At 32.7% G+C, this 15,978-nt stretch overlaps 1 protein-coding gene across 2 annotated transcripts in view; it reads right to left on the bottom strand.

Moving 5' to 3' along the window:
• LOC123706821 overlaps positions 1–15,978 on the bottom strand; it is a 139,887-nt gene that overhangs the window by 68,611 nt on the left and 55,298 nt on the right. The window contains exon 1 of one of the 2 annotated variants that reach the window (XM_045656283.1): positions 5,872–6,086. The exons of the other annotated variant lie outside the window; for it this stretch is intronic. The gene's annotated coding sequence lies outside the window, so the exon portion shown is untranslated. Of the gene's footprint in view, positions 1–5,871; positions 6,087–15,978 lie in introns of those variants that run through there. 2 annotated transcript variants of the gene reach the window in all.

The raw sequence follows: 15,978 nt of genomic DNA, 5'->3' as shown, positions 1-15,978 counted from the left end.
TCACACCCTAAAATATTCTTATATGTCTTAGTTGTACTACCATCAAACATTGCATTGGTGCACCACTGAAGTTGGAAGGCTCGAACTCAAATTATCAGCCTTATTGATTTATGTGCAAAGGCAGCAATTATTAAATTAAATTTGTTGAGCGAATATTTTAATGTCACTGTGGCGGACCATGCTTAGTAATATTTGGTTTGGCTAAGCGTATTAATAATACATATATTGGTAACCTGGCTCTCAGCACTAAGTGCTTGCACTATGATAGCTTTATGTATATGATCCATTGTCCTTCCTGAATTCCTTTGGGAATATGTATGGTCCCTGAAAAGTATTTCAAATCCCCTCCGGGATGCCTCCGCATGCCATGCTAACTGTGTAAAGATCACGAACTGGCTCCCTACTTCACCGTTACCTCAACTGGAAATATTTGTATCAAATTTGGGAAGACTGAGAGATGAAAGTTGATTTTATTTTTAAGTAGAATTTTTTTATTGTTTGTACATATAAGTTAGTTGAGGTTAAAGTTATTTTAATGTAAGTTAAATGATTGTTTGATATATCTATACCAAATATTATATATATTTATTATATATAATAAATATATATTATATACATATATATATAGACATATATATATATATATAGACATATATATATATATAGACATATATATATATATATATATAATTAATAAATATTGGGTTCGTTCTTCAGCCATATACTTACCTACGTATTCAATTGGGATCCTCTACAATAAGAAAACCAAGCACAACTATAAACTCAGTAAATACCTTCTCTTAATAAGCCTGTCAGGTGCTTCTCATATTCAGAAAACAAGACGAACTCTGCGCTTATAAAACACTACAGGATATTTTTCTTGGTCAGCCTTTAACCATTAGTCTAAGTAAACATAATCAATAAATGTAAGCTCTCATATTGAAGAATGGAAATGGTTATTGAGATAAAACTTACTTCACTTACCCCATTGATATTAATGGGTATCATTTTGGGTCATTACGTAATTTTTCAACTTTCTAAAAGACAAGGTCTCGATGCCCGAAGACCAAACCCCGATTTTCACTGTTCTGACGCATACTTCTATGATTGAAGATTAGAACAGGCCTCGACCAAAACTATCCCTCACTTGTCACACACATGATCATCAGAAGTCACATTGCACAAGGTTTCTCAAGTATTCTTTTAAGCAGACATAATTGTAGGTTTTTACAATTAGATTAGTGATTGGGTAATTACTTCTACCGCTTTGATTTTCAGATTTCACTATAAGTATGAATATATGATTATTTGTATGAACATGTCTGGGGTTATTTTTATTTCTTTATTTGTATTATAAAGGATCAAGCATGGCAAAGCATAAATGACCGGAATCGTGAATTGTATAAATTCATAAACTTTATACCGGCATATTCTCTCTTACAGTTAATTTATTTGCTAATTCTTACAATTTGATATCCTTTTAAGAACCTTTTGACAACTTCACATTTCATAAAAAGTCTAGAGACGATAAAATTATTATGACAATTTTGTACATATGTATAAAGGTCACAATCGCGTGAGACGACACAAATTCTATGCAAATAAAGACCCCACACGCTCCTGTTACTAAGTAAACAATGTTAAAACAAAAAAGCTATTTATTGTTCCGGCCAGAGGTTGAAGGTAAAATCTCTTTTATTTATGGTAAAAGTGATTTATGCATTAGAAACTTCGGCGAATCGAGATCGGATTTTGAAAAATGTTAATAAATTATGCAAATTTGTCTGTAGAGTGTTGCTACTGGCACAGTTTGACAAGAATGGTAACAAAAAACATATTTTCTAGTAACAATTGGAAAAAGTTATAAATTTATGTATTTACCACAAGCCACTTTTATATAAATAATTAATATGGGAATAGATTTCGTTAAATATTCTGACACAAATCAAAAACTAAGGTCTGCGATTATTCAATAATAAATAAAATGTTAAAAAAAATAAAAAAAACTGTTGTAATTTTTTAATATTCGTTCAAATTATTCACAAAAGTTTTAGAATATACTTTATTTATATTTTTAACCAGGCCAAAAATTTGTGCAATTTAAAATGTATGGAATCAACAGATTCAAAAATCAATGAAATCGTTGTAGTTTTGATTAATTTTGATAAAAAAAACTGTCGCATTTCTTTTTATACCGTATTATTTGAAACTCAACAAAATATTATATGCCATCGACCTTTTACATGCGCAGGAGCATATTATACAATCATTTAATTTACAGCCTGACAACTTACGAGTAGTTAGCAAGGCACAAGATGTACGGCTGGATCGAGGCTGGCAATTTGCGGCTACGAATTATGAGGCGTGGACGATCGCTTATATCAACTTGACCGCGCTTAATCAATGGTTCTGATGATGCAAATGCTTCTCATTTCTATTTAAGTATAATTCGTTAGTTTGACCAAGACCAAGGGCTGGAATATATCTTGTGTTCGTACCGTTACAGACCTAGCAAGTCCCGTAAACATATTCAGTGGTATTCTGCTTTATGGACGTGGACTCAAAACAGTAAAGTTTCTTACCAGGGTTACAAAATGGTTACCATGGAACCAAACACGATTTATATTTAATTGAGCTATATATTGATAAAAACTTTCAAATTGGATTTAAAATGAATTATAGTAATAAAAAGTAAGTTGTAGCCAAGAAAACAAATTTTATTCTCGTTGCATTCCCAAAAGCTGGACTACATTTCTCAACAGAGTAAGTTATGGAAAACCATTTAAATTCATTGGCTATTTCTATTTCAACTAGTTCAAGTTGACCAATAGTGCACGAAGATTAACGGATCGTAGAGGAAGCCGTCAATATTCAATAGACCTGTAATACAAGATTATGTAAAACACAGCCTTAAGAAGGCTTTAATAGACGTTTTATATAGTTTATAAAAACTTCCTTGAAAGTACTTATTGTAGCAGAAAAGTGTTTTTGTATAATATCTATTCCGTGGCATTGTTTTTTTTATACCGGACATCAATGAGAATTTAAACGTTTTAAATAAGCTGTCTGAATTATTCAGATCGTCAAACTATTAAGCATAATACAACTGAATTTCAAGCGAACAAAAGGGCACCATGTCAAATTACAACAATTGGCTCAAAAAAACTCTGGAATGATTATCCTTTCTGAGTTTTAACTATATAAACTACACACTAAACTGAAATTTTTGTAGATTTATAAAAATATATTTATAAATTTTTTATCATACTCAATAAAAAAAAATCATAAGAAATATTGTATAACTGATTCCTTTTAACAAATTTCAAAACATTTCAGACAATACTTTAAACAAACAGGGACGACTATATCTTGAGAACTAACGGGTCTATTATAGCCTCAGAGGCTCTTGTGAGGTGACACCTCTACCAGGAGACATGGTTTCCGCCATCTAATGAATTATATCGTCAGGTTCTTGTAATTGATTCTGTACAAGTCGATGGCCACATGCGGCGTTTTGCATCTATAATCACCGGTTCAGATATCTTAGAAAATATGTGTATGGATGTGTGCTTATTTTTTACGAAAAACTTATACATAGGCGAGAGTCCAGACAATTTATTTAATAAGCCGCTTTTCTTTCTTTCAGCTCTGTACTAAGTTACTACTACATCTAAAAAACATAAGTTATCTTAACTAACGAGATAAATAGAAATCTTTTTTCGTTTTTAAGTTATCTTAGCTGAATGAATGACAGTAGTAAACAGCCTGTTTTCAACAACTAATCTAATAAAATAACCGTAAAATAAAACCGAAGAGGTTCATGTATTTTTATTAAGTTGCACTTAGTGTACAATAAATTTTTCTATATAGTCGAATAACGACGAAAATGTTAATATCGTGGTCGCGAATGTGTAATTCGAGCCGATCGAATGATCGATCCAATAATCGATGACATGTTTCGATTATTGCTTCGAATTTGTTTCGTTAACTAAATTACAAATAATATACAATTGGAAAATCGAATAAGTTTTCTAAAGTATTTTACAATTATTTCGCTTTACGATATGTACTAAACATGTCTCCGTGATTTATCTGAAGAGCTTCTATCTCCCGAAATATGTATTAGTATTGCAGGTATAACATGAGTATGACAAAGTACTGTGTCAAATATATATTGCACAAAAAACCTTAGATCAAAATATTACAGCGCCCATAGTGGATAATCGCGATTTTTACGAAATATTTTACTCGGACGATGGCGCATAATTATTTCTTTAAGTTATGAAAGACGTTATCATATATATCGTTATCATGCCAATAAAAAACGTTCTTAGAGAAGTAAAACTAGTGTATTATGTATATTGTCAAGTAAAAGAAAGTGCTTTCGATATGTCAAACACAACATTACGTTGTCATCGCACAAACTTGAGTTACACCTCAATTGAACGTCGCAAGCCAAAAGGAGAAGCGACTTGTTTTTAATATTGCTCTGATACAATATTATGTTGTTTAAGATAGATTTTAAGTGTAAAAGATTAATTGTACTAACTTAGTTAAAGTAGTTTCGAAAAACAAAAATTTGGCTATTTAAAAGAGTGACGGAGATCTATCTTGGCAGTTCTTCTCGTCAGGTCTAGGCCCTTGATTTTAGTGGTAGTATATGTAAATTCATATCTATAATTATTGTCAGAAACAATCCTTGTGTTACCTATATAATTCAGTTATATATTGTCTATCCAAGGACATACAAATCTTAAATGAAGTAAACAATTATTAAGTCATCTCGGTTTATAAATACGATTATAGAAAAAACTAGACTTAACTAACAAAATTTGATTTTTTACTACACTTCAACTTGGCTTGTCCATTGATGTGAGTTTTAGGGTTTCAGTTTGGTTCTATTTTAATTAAACTTTTAGGATTAATGTATTTGACTTATATTTGTCCTTTTTCTCTGCTTTAAACGCTCTAATCTCTATTCATAAAACATTTTTAGTATAATTGTTGTGAGTAATATATTAGAAGTTAGCTGTAGAAATAACTAAACATTATAAATAAGCGACCGAATTGTCATTTATATTTTGTGTAAGTCTGTGATAAAGTTTACAAAAATTTGTAAAATCCATATTTGTATATTTAAGAATTACACGACTGTGTTCGTGTAACCCCAACTTAACGTAAGTTCTAACTATAGGTAAATCTACGAGAGTAATACAAATTAGTTATATAGAATAAATGTTTATGTTAAAACATACAACAAATAAGAAAAACGCATATATCCTATTACTTGCACCGCAGCTCCCGTGTCGAGTCATCAACATTTCAGCGGAGGGCGGCTGCACATTCTCCGTGATTTATTTCAATTTCTCTTAAAATTGTCTAGAGTAGTGTATTTAGAATACCCCAATTGATAAATCTTTCGAAACCCCGCCTTCTCTTAAATCCTATTGTTTAGCGATTTCCAGAAATAATCTCCGATTTGAATGAGCTTTGGCGGCGTGGTATTCCAATGCATTAGTCGAGGGACAAGTATTATTAGTTTCGAGTACATAGGTAAAACAAGATACTCTGTTGAATAAGTTTCTAAATACTACGTTAACTCCCCTTCTAGTTGGCACATAATACCAAAACGTCAAATATATTTAATGAAATAAAAAAGAATTTACAAACGTATATCTAATACGTAATACGAAAAATGTAAATAATATATTCAGATTAAATTGGTTTGACTTTTGTAAGTTTTGACATACCGACTTATAATAAAACATGCTTAAAAATAAATATTACATAAATCAGAAAAAAACCAACGAATTTTTGTAATTATAACGTAAATATAAAAGAATATTTATTGTATTGCTAATTAATAAATACCTGTTAACAAACTCGTGACTGTCCATAACCCGAAACACATTTTAATCACTTTCACAACACACCACTACATATTTCACTAAAATCACAAGCATTTACAGTATAAATTAAATTCTGTGACGTTCTGTCAAATTTAAATTAATAAAAATAAAAACTCGAATATCGAACAGTGACGGAAGGTTTGCGGCAGTCGGCCTTTGTCATGCGTGCTGACAGGGTGCGCGTGAAGCTTGCACTGCGTCCCTATTTCTGTAATGCGCGTACGCTGCTATTGAACTTGGCTGAAGCTTTCGCAATCTATTGTTTTACGACTTATGGGACGATTATAATAAATATAAAAGTACCGCTATGGTCACGGGTGATATGGTTAGATTATGTTCCGCTGTGTAGAACAATGATTAATAGTTATTTTATGTGCAATTAAAAACACTTTCAGTTGTTATCTTTATGTTAATTTTATGGATTATATTTTAATACAGAATTATTAATAACTTTTTAATGCATATAGGGTCAATTTAAGTCTAATTCCTTTTGTACTAAGATTAAAATTTCAAACTTGAAACACATATATGAACAGTAATGTTTCCAGTTGATATAAATGGTTGGAAACATTACTGCCTATAAAAAATATCTACCCTAAGCATGACAATTTATTTTAATATTATGCGTGTGCGAGACAATAACGTATGCAAAATATTAAGTCTGCACTCGCCATGAAATGTACAAGAAGTCAACAAAGAATCACAAAAACAAATTGTTTGTATAGCTTCAATTTGTAAACCCTTCAACGTGGTTAAGCAAATGATTTGCAAGTAAAAGAACAAAATTGTTTTGAGTACCTCATATATAGGTAAGTAAGTATTGTTTAAATACGATCCTGCAATTTACCTGAAACGCTGTCATTGTAAGATAAACTCTATCGCTTTAACATAGAGATGATTATCCTAGGAGGTTTTAATTGTAAATTGTATTTGTTTTAAAAATAAGTGTTTGCACGTTGCATTATCTTTGGAGATATCTCTTTTGTTACTTGCGCTTGGCTCGTGAATAGATTTGTAAGAGCATGCTTCTTCATTTGTTTTTCTAAGCTGTGTAGATTCTGCGATTAGTTCCAGGAATCATTTTAAGCTTTTTTTATTACGACACAGATATACTATATAAGTATAATTTGTATAAAAGTAAATTACTACATAAATATGTAGACGATGTTGAAAAGTATAAAAGATCCCTGTAATCTACAACAAAATACGTTCGTGCCAGCTTAAAAATAAATAAAAATTAAATAAAATATGTTTATTATGGAGCAAAAGATATTAGTAGTAGTACTTATTCCACGTCATTAAATTTGAATAGGTAGGCATCCCTACTCATCGGCAAAGAAGACAGAGGATGAAGGCCGAGAGAAAAAGCCTTCGTAAAAAACTCTCGGTACTCTTTTAAAATATGAAATCATCAAACATTACTTATTTTAAAACAAATATAGCAAATTAATTAGCAGTAGTCCCAGGCCCTTTTATCAACTAGATAATCGTTAACTTTGTAGTAAGCCTTTTTACACAGCTTTTCTTTAATACATTTCATAAATTTATTAAAAGGCAGAGATAAAAGAGCGCCTGGGATTTTATTAAAAAAGTGTATCCCTTTTCCCAAAAAAGAAATACTAACTTTATATAGTCTACGGGGAAATTGCAGACTCCGTTTGTTCCGAATATTAACATTGTGCGTATGTTCTATTCTACTAAACTTATCACTATTTTTGTAAACATACATAATATTTCCATAAATATATTGCGAGGGAAAGGTAAGTATATTAATTTCCTTGAATTTATCTCTCAGAGATTCCCTAAATTTTAAATTACAAATTGGACGAATAGCCTTCTTCTGCAGTATGCAAATAGTTTCGACATCAGCAGCATGACCCCATAGTAATAAAGAAACGTAGAAAGATGTATTCTTGGAATTAAATTTGATAACCAGTAAACGGAAAGGAAAACAAAAATAATAGGTGCTCAGTAACATGTCCTGCAACTCAAATAGAGATGGGCAGGGTCAAAAACGATAACTGAATAGACTGGCCCTAAAGGGCAAAAAACAAGGGCAGACCAAAAGAGCGATGAGCGGACGTGATTGAAATGATAGCTGGATTTACTGATTAATAAAAATTTGTTGATGACGGCATAAAATAAAACAGGGTGGAAATAGTTGTAGGAGGCCTTGTCCCGGAAGGGCCGCATCTTACATTTTATACATTTATTTTTGTATATTATATTTTAATAAGATATGGATAAATACAGGCTGATTATTATTATACAATAATAAGGCTGCATACATGTAAGATTTTATTCTGATGAAAGTACTACCGTGATTTTTTTCGAATGTGTTAGTTTCATGTGTTAACTACACATGAAACTAACACATTCGAAAAAAGCTGTTCACATTTAGCTGTGCTCTGTTTTCTTGACACATACACGAGGGCAAATCATTATTATTTAACCCATTTTACTGACTTTCGTAACAATGGGGCTTCTGGACCCATCGTAATTTTGTCATAAAACGTGACGTAAAATTGATTTGGTTTCGCAAGTATTGATTACTCCGAGTTCATTCTCAGAGCATCTTCACTAACAGTAGTGGTTCTTAAATTTAAGACACATAAGCCTATTGATTAGGTATAAAGCAGTAATTAATAAATAGTATTTAACAATAATTCTTCATAAATAAAACATACTCGTATGTGGCGGTGCGAAAACGCCTCACTAGATTCTATCACGACCAACCTTATTCAACTTCTACTATATCATTAGATAGAACAATTTACAACACCGGTAGAGTCATGCATGTTATCATTCCTAGGGTCACGCTAAAAGGCACATTGGGTGTAACATAATTCAAGCCTGATTTGGCCATTATCAGTAACGACCCCGATCGTGGCTGGTTCGATTTCACTGAAATGTTTCATACTATAAATCCTACGTTTGCTGTGATGAATAATTTTATTTCAGAGTTAAGATTACTTGGCTGTGATACCTATTTCTTATTAGCTAAGGTTTTATGCCTAAGAAATTATTTATATTAATACTGTTTCATATCATGAAGTAAATGGAGGTCATGTAAGATTGGAACATCATGACGTAGAAATTGAAAGAAATATCACTTCGTTTGAACTGCTCCCATAGCAATAATACGACGCGATAAAAAATATATAAAAGCAGTAGACGAAAAAAGTTCTATAACAAAGAATCGTTCCCACTACGAACTGAATTTATTTAATGGCTATTTGGTAGCCACAACGGACCCCGGAGAAGCGCGTTTCTCGTTTCAACAACATTTCGAAGATTTCACTAATTTAATTAATTTTACTGTTAAATTTACAAGTATCTAAAAGAACAAGCTAACCCACTAACCTTACGAATAACTAGCTATATAAAAGGACATTTGATACGTGTAAAACATTAAACATTATATTCACAACTGTAACAAGTATGAGTTGCGCGGTTGGTCAGATATGAACAGCTGCTGATATTATGAGTTATGCGCCGGTAGCCACCTCCGAACAGCTTACAAGTTCGAAGATTTAATGTTATAGCGATTCTCTTGATTTGTGTCGCGGAAATGTGTGTCAGACATGGAACATAGTGTTTGTGTCGTAACGTGTCGTCACCCAAGTGACTTGTCTATGTCAGTATGAACGCAGTAGGCGTTTAACACATCGTATACCAAAGACAAGAGTTAGAGTTAGTTAATTGAAAATTAATAACTTTAAATAGGGAAAAATTAAGTATGTCTTGTACAATAATTACGTAAATTGAGTTTATTGGTAAATCTAAAAGTGAAGACACGAGATTTACGTATAGAAAAATCTATTAAAGATTTCCTGATGTACGCTTCATAAACTAATATACGAATTTTTTTTTTATAGTACGACCCCCTCCCCACTGTTTTCCGAACGGGAAGGAGGCTCCCCTGATACTGCTGCCCATGGACACTCTTAATTCTAGAGGTCTCGCGAGTGCGTTGCCTGCCTTTAGTGCGTAGCCGGCCGTATTCAGCATAATGTTATAGATTTCAGGGAATGAAACGATCCAAATGTATGAAATCCTTCTACGAATTTGTCAAACAGTTTTACTTACACAGACTTTATAATCCGACATATTAATAGTTATATTTTAATAGCGATTTAAGCTGTATGTAATATATGCTGTCTCGATGATGCTTTAATTATTAAAAAAACGTCATTGTTGTAATTAAATAAAAGATAACAAGTATTGCCAGTCGAGTTGCCACACAGCGCCGCTTATCTCGCGTCGAAGTGTCGACTGTATCTGGCAGCACTGATAATGGATTATATTCGCACCTTCGAGGCTTTCTGGATTTACTCATTTATTTCTTTAATGTAAACAAAGAAGGTGAAAATTTAAACTAAGCTTAGAACGTATTTAAATAAAGTTTCATATCTAAAGTGAAATGAAATTTATTTATACTTCATGTTTCAAAATTGCGGCTTCAGCTAATAAGCTTCAAAATTGCTTTGTTAAAAAACCCTTTCCCTCCACAAAACACTTTTACAATATCATCATAATATAACGATAAGCCTTTTATTTCTATTATATATTTTAAAAAAATATATATGTATCATCTCATTAATTCCAAAGGCAGGCAAAGTCCTCCTCCAAATTCCTAATTCTGCCAGCACTGTGTCACTTTCTGCAATGTACATCCTGTTGTTTCCTTAATCTGGTCAATCTAAAATGTCTTCCTCTTTTGTGTTTATTGTACCTTGAGCATCAGTTTAAAAACTAAGTACCGATTAATATAATACCGACACCTCTACCAATCTACAAATTACAAATGAGGCCCAAATTCAAAACCTAATGAACTTAGACTGACTAATCGGGATACTTATTCTGTGTCAACCATTATTTGTACCATTTTGTATCCCACTCTCTTGTGTACTGATTTCAGGTACTATAACTAATTCTAATGTTTTCTACTTAAGTTTATGTAACTCATATGTACTGCCTTGTCAACTCACCTCTCTCAACTCATGTGCTGATGTACACTCCTCTCATACTCTCTATGTAAATAGTCTTGAACATCTACACATAACTGCTAACTTTTTCACAATAATGCCTCAATACCTACCATTGCATAAACACATCAAAGTAAAATTACATGATTTCCAATTCCTAATACATACCCTATCCTGTTTCATCTTACCTTGCTTCCTGCTGGTTCCTCACTTATGGAAAAAGCCATATTCAAATACAACTCACAACCCCCTGGGCCTTACCAAACTCAGAAATGGATAGGTACTTTCAAGATTTAGACAAAACATCTAATTTCTCCTCAACTCTCTGTTTACCTGAAGAGCTCAAGAATTTCATTCCAACCCGAAAACAGGGATATTATATTCTAACCCAAAATATACGAAGTGTCTATAAGAACTCGAATGACTTAGATTTAAACTTAGAGCTGCTTGATTTATCTACAGACCCGGATATAATTATTCTAACAGAATGTAGACTTCACCACGATAAACCCCTCCCTATCAAAAAAGGCTATCAGGCCCATCATACAACAAAACAACAAACTCAAAACGATGGTGTAGTTATTTATCTCAAAGATAACATTGAACACTCCGAGCAAGAACTAGACTTATACGGAGCTTCTGGCATGCTTATCAAAATACAAAACCTAACCATACTCGGAATCTACCGATCACATACAAACAGCAACAAAAAGAAATTTACTGAATCAGTGACTAAATACCTAGAAGATAACTCACTGACTAAAAATATTATAATACTAGGCGATATTAATATAAACATTTTAGATGAATCTACTGACTTGGACGGTACTGACTATCTAACACACCTCTCGGGATTAGGGCTGATTCCTGGACACCGCTTACCAACCAGAGACAACAACTGTCTAGATCATGCTATGCTTAACCTTGACCCTAAATGTTTTTCAGCAAAAGCAGCCGTTTTAAAAACTACAATAACTGACCACTCAGCTGTGTTCTTATACATATTCAAACACACGACTTCGACCGAAGTTAGTAAATATAATACCATAACCGAGTATGAAAGTGCACTATCCACCCTGACGCAAACCGACCTCTCTCATCTATTAACAATCGATAATCCCAATGATTTAACGCAAAAACTGACTGATATCATTACACAGATTCTTGAGGCAAACACTAAAATAAAAACTATCCCAAAAACCAAGCGTTGTTTAAAGCCCTGGATTACACCCGGTGTTCTGAAATGCATAAGACACAGGAATAAACTCCAATTCCAACTCAAAGCAGACTCTAGTAACGACATACTCCAGATAACATACAGACGTTATCGTAACTACTGCAACAATTTAATCAAAAATCTGAAGCGCAAGTATTATCGTGATCTATTATCTAAACCAAGCAATAATACTAAAACCCTCTGGAATGCAATTAAAGAAATAAGTAATCTACACAAATCAAAAAACAATAATTTAGAACTTATGCAAATAAAGCCTACCATTGAAGCATCACTTGCTCATATAAATAACTATTTTGCAAATATAGGTCCACTATTAGCAAAAGAACTACCATCCACCCCAAGACACTTCGACTTCCAGTCTAACAATAAGACACAATTAACATCAATAGGAATTGTTGACACTGAACCCAATGAAATCTCTGCTATAATAAAAAACCTTAAATCAGAAAGTGCAACTGGAATAGATAATATTTCCAACCGCTTCTTAAAACTAGCATCACCATTACTTTCTCCTATTATCTCTCAACTATGTAATGTATGTTATAAAACCGGTGTCTTCCCTACCATTCTTAAGAGTTCAATTATCCATCCAGTCTTCAAAAGTGGTGATAAAAAAGACATCAGTAACTACCGCCCAATCTCTATCTTAACAGCTATATCCAAAATCCTAGAAAAAACTATTAACTCAAGAATAATATCCTACCTTAATAAATACAAACTCCTCTCACCAACACAATTTGGTTTTCGGTCAAATTGTAGTACTGAAGATGCTATCCTAGCCGTTATAAATTACCTAGTTGAACGCCTTGACCGGAAACAAAAGTGTCTTACACTATTTATCGACCTCAAAAAGGCATTTGATACTGTTTGTGTTTCAACTCTGATTAAGCGCCTGGATAATATTGGCATTAGAGGAGTATTTCTCAACCTCTTGACCAGCTATCTGACAGATAGGACTCAAAGCGTCAAGCTAGGTAACTTAATTAGTAACGTGAATGAAAACCCGATTTCTTTCGGCGTCCCTCAGGGTTCGGTTTTAGGGCCAACGCTGTTCTTGATATATGTCAATGAAATGTGCAATACCAAAATCAATAAAGGTATCATCACTTGTTATGCTGATGACATGGCACTAACTTTTTATGGGGATACATGGGAGGAAACTTATAAAAACGCTGAAGCGGATCTTCACAAACTTAACGCGCACTTAACCAGCAGTCAGCTAACTATTAATCCATCTAAAACTAACTTCATAACTTTTGCTATACGTGATAAGAGCCAACCCCCCTCCAATCTTAACATAAAATTACACAAACTAAATTGCAATTGTAGTGAAGACTGCGGCTGTGACACGCTGCTTAGGGTGAAACAGATTAAATACTTAGATGTGATTATTGACCAAAATCTAAACTGGCACGCCCATGTTGATGCAGTAATAAAAAGGATACGTAGGTTAAGCTGGATTTTTTGCAATCTACGTCATGTAGCGGAACCAAACATCATATATACCGTGTATAAAACATTAGTTCAATCTGTTATCACCTACTGTATCACAGTGTGGGGTGGTTGTGCGAAAACCAAAGTTCTAGCACTTGAAAGAGCTCAGAGAGCAATTATAAAAATAATGTTACTAAAAAATAAAAGTTTTCCAACTGAAGAGTTGTAGAAGTCTTGCAAACTACTGACCATACGCCAGCTCTATATTCTCCGTTGTGTCCTTAGGAGACACGCAACCTCTCCACATAAAACAGACACACCTCAAAAAAGGACCCAACATAATATAATAAGCTACACAATTTGCAAGACAATCTTTGCACGTAAGCAATACAACAATCGCTCAGCTTATCTCTATAATAGTTTAAATAAAACCCTTAGCTTTCATAATCTTACATACCATAAATGTAAAATAACTTTAAACCATTGGCTCGGTACACTTAACTACAACAAAATAGAAGCATTGTTAAATCATCTAATATAATTTTTTCCTTAATCCATCTTTTCATGCAACACGCGCACACATTTGTTTCGTCTTTCACAAACACATTACATAGTCATCATAATATATTCATATATTTGTTTATTTTTATTTATTTATTTTTCTTTTTTTAAACCAATTGTGATGGTTGATTAAACTTTGTAAATTTAAAGAAGAGCGAAGCTTCCCTGTCACAGGTCTCTGACTTACTAGGGAGGCCTCTATCTGAATTGTATTGTACATATATCTGAACAAATAAAGAATTTGATTTTTTGATTTTTTTTTTGATTTTTTGATTAATGTATAAAAAGACACATATCATATTTTCATTTTTATGGAACGTAAATATAACGTAATAATATTTCGAATATAATATACACAAGAGAAATGACTAATATAAATGGAAAAAGCAACATTAACACGAATTAAATTATAAACAACATAAACTTCTGAAACTAAAAGTAACATTTAATGTTAAACAATAACACTGTAATAGGATTTTAATACTTTGGATTCCCTTAGCAATAAAGTTTAACCTTCCACACAAGTTCAAGTCGGAAATATCGAGGTGTTAAAATATATTCGCTGTTATTGTAAGAAGTATCGGTTACACAAACAATAGAAACTGCATTTATTCCCGCGATATACATATCTAAATCATCCACGAACATGTGTCAGGGAGAGTCAACATTTTCTAATACTCCACGACGCCACAGCTCAGTTGATTGTGCTTTGTTTATTAAATAAGGTAGTTTCCAACGAAACATTTGCTTTCGTCTGAAACATCGTTCATATAATAATTCAATAGTTTATCACTTTTCTATGTGGAACCACTGAAATATTTCCAAATGAATTCGACTTAGGGTCCTTCAAGAAAAGAGCGTACCAATTCTTATAAGGCGCGCAACGTACTTGCGAGACTTCTGACAATGTGCGACAATGAGTGTCCATGGTCATGTATCACTTAACATCAGATGAGTCTCCTGCCCATTTGCCTCCTGTTCCATAAAAATCGCTTGCACAATACGATAAACAATGCAGTTTTTAATATAGATTTTTTAAAATTTAAGAGAGAATTTAATATTACGTTTGCGAGAACCAATTGTATTTACTATTATCGATGATAAGTCAAATGTTTATATTAATAATAACAATTTAACAATTAGCCTTGCTAAGTAATATTAGTATATGCGTTGATAATTAAACTAAAATACTGTGTAAATTAAATCAGTATCTTGAATTTTGAATGACCCGCAGGTCAGTAATGAATAAATCAGGTGTAAATTGTATACATAAGGAATATCGTAAATGTTTTCAATCCTTTGTTCCTACTATGTCAGAGAGGCAAACCGTAATAGAAAGAAAAATAAATAGAGAGTTGTCAATGCGTATGACGTCACGTCCATAACTGAAACCAAATGTTGTGAGTCCTTCCAATATTTCTATAGAAAATACCATTCGGGTCGTTGTGCTGAAGTTGTGAAAACGGCATGTTTGTATAAAACTTGGGAATAAGGCGCAGTCATAACAGACATATTGTTAGTTTAACGCTAATAATATGTTTACATTATACAAATAATAATAACCTAATTTTATATATTCTCGTAGTTTCTGTTTTTTTTTGCAGTACAGAATCTGCTGCGCAAGACCATCAATAGAAAAGATAGCCTGAGGCAACCCGGCGGTTTTAGCACTATTGTCTTAATACAATCCAGAACATGATGCGTCAAAGTTTCCTTTTTTCATACAGAAACAGCGTTCTCAAAACCAATGTGATAAATAATAATTTCTCCGGAAGGCTTTGGCGACAAGAATCGGTGAATCACGATTGTTACCAATCGATTCAGCACGATTCGATGTCGCAACTATTGA

This window comes from Pieris brassicae, chromosome 3, assembly GCF_905147105.1.
Source record: "Pieris brassicae chromosome 3, ilPieBrab1.1, whole genome shotgun sequence".
Classification (NCBI taxonomy): Eukaryota; Metazoa; Arthropoda; class Insecta; order Lepidoptera; family Pieridae; genus Pieris; species Pieris brassicae.
This window is presented reverse-complemented; position numbering and strand designations above follow the sequence as displayed.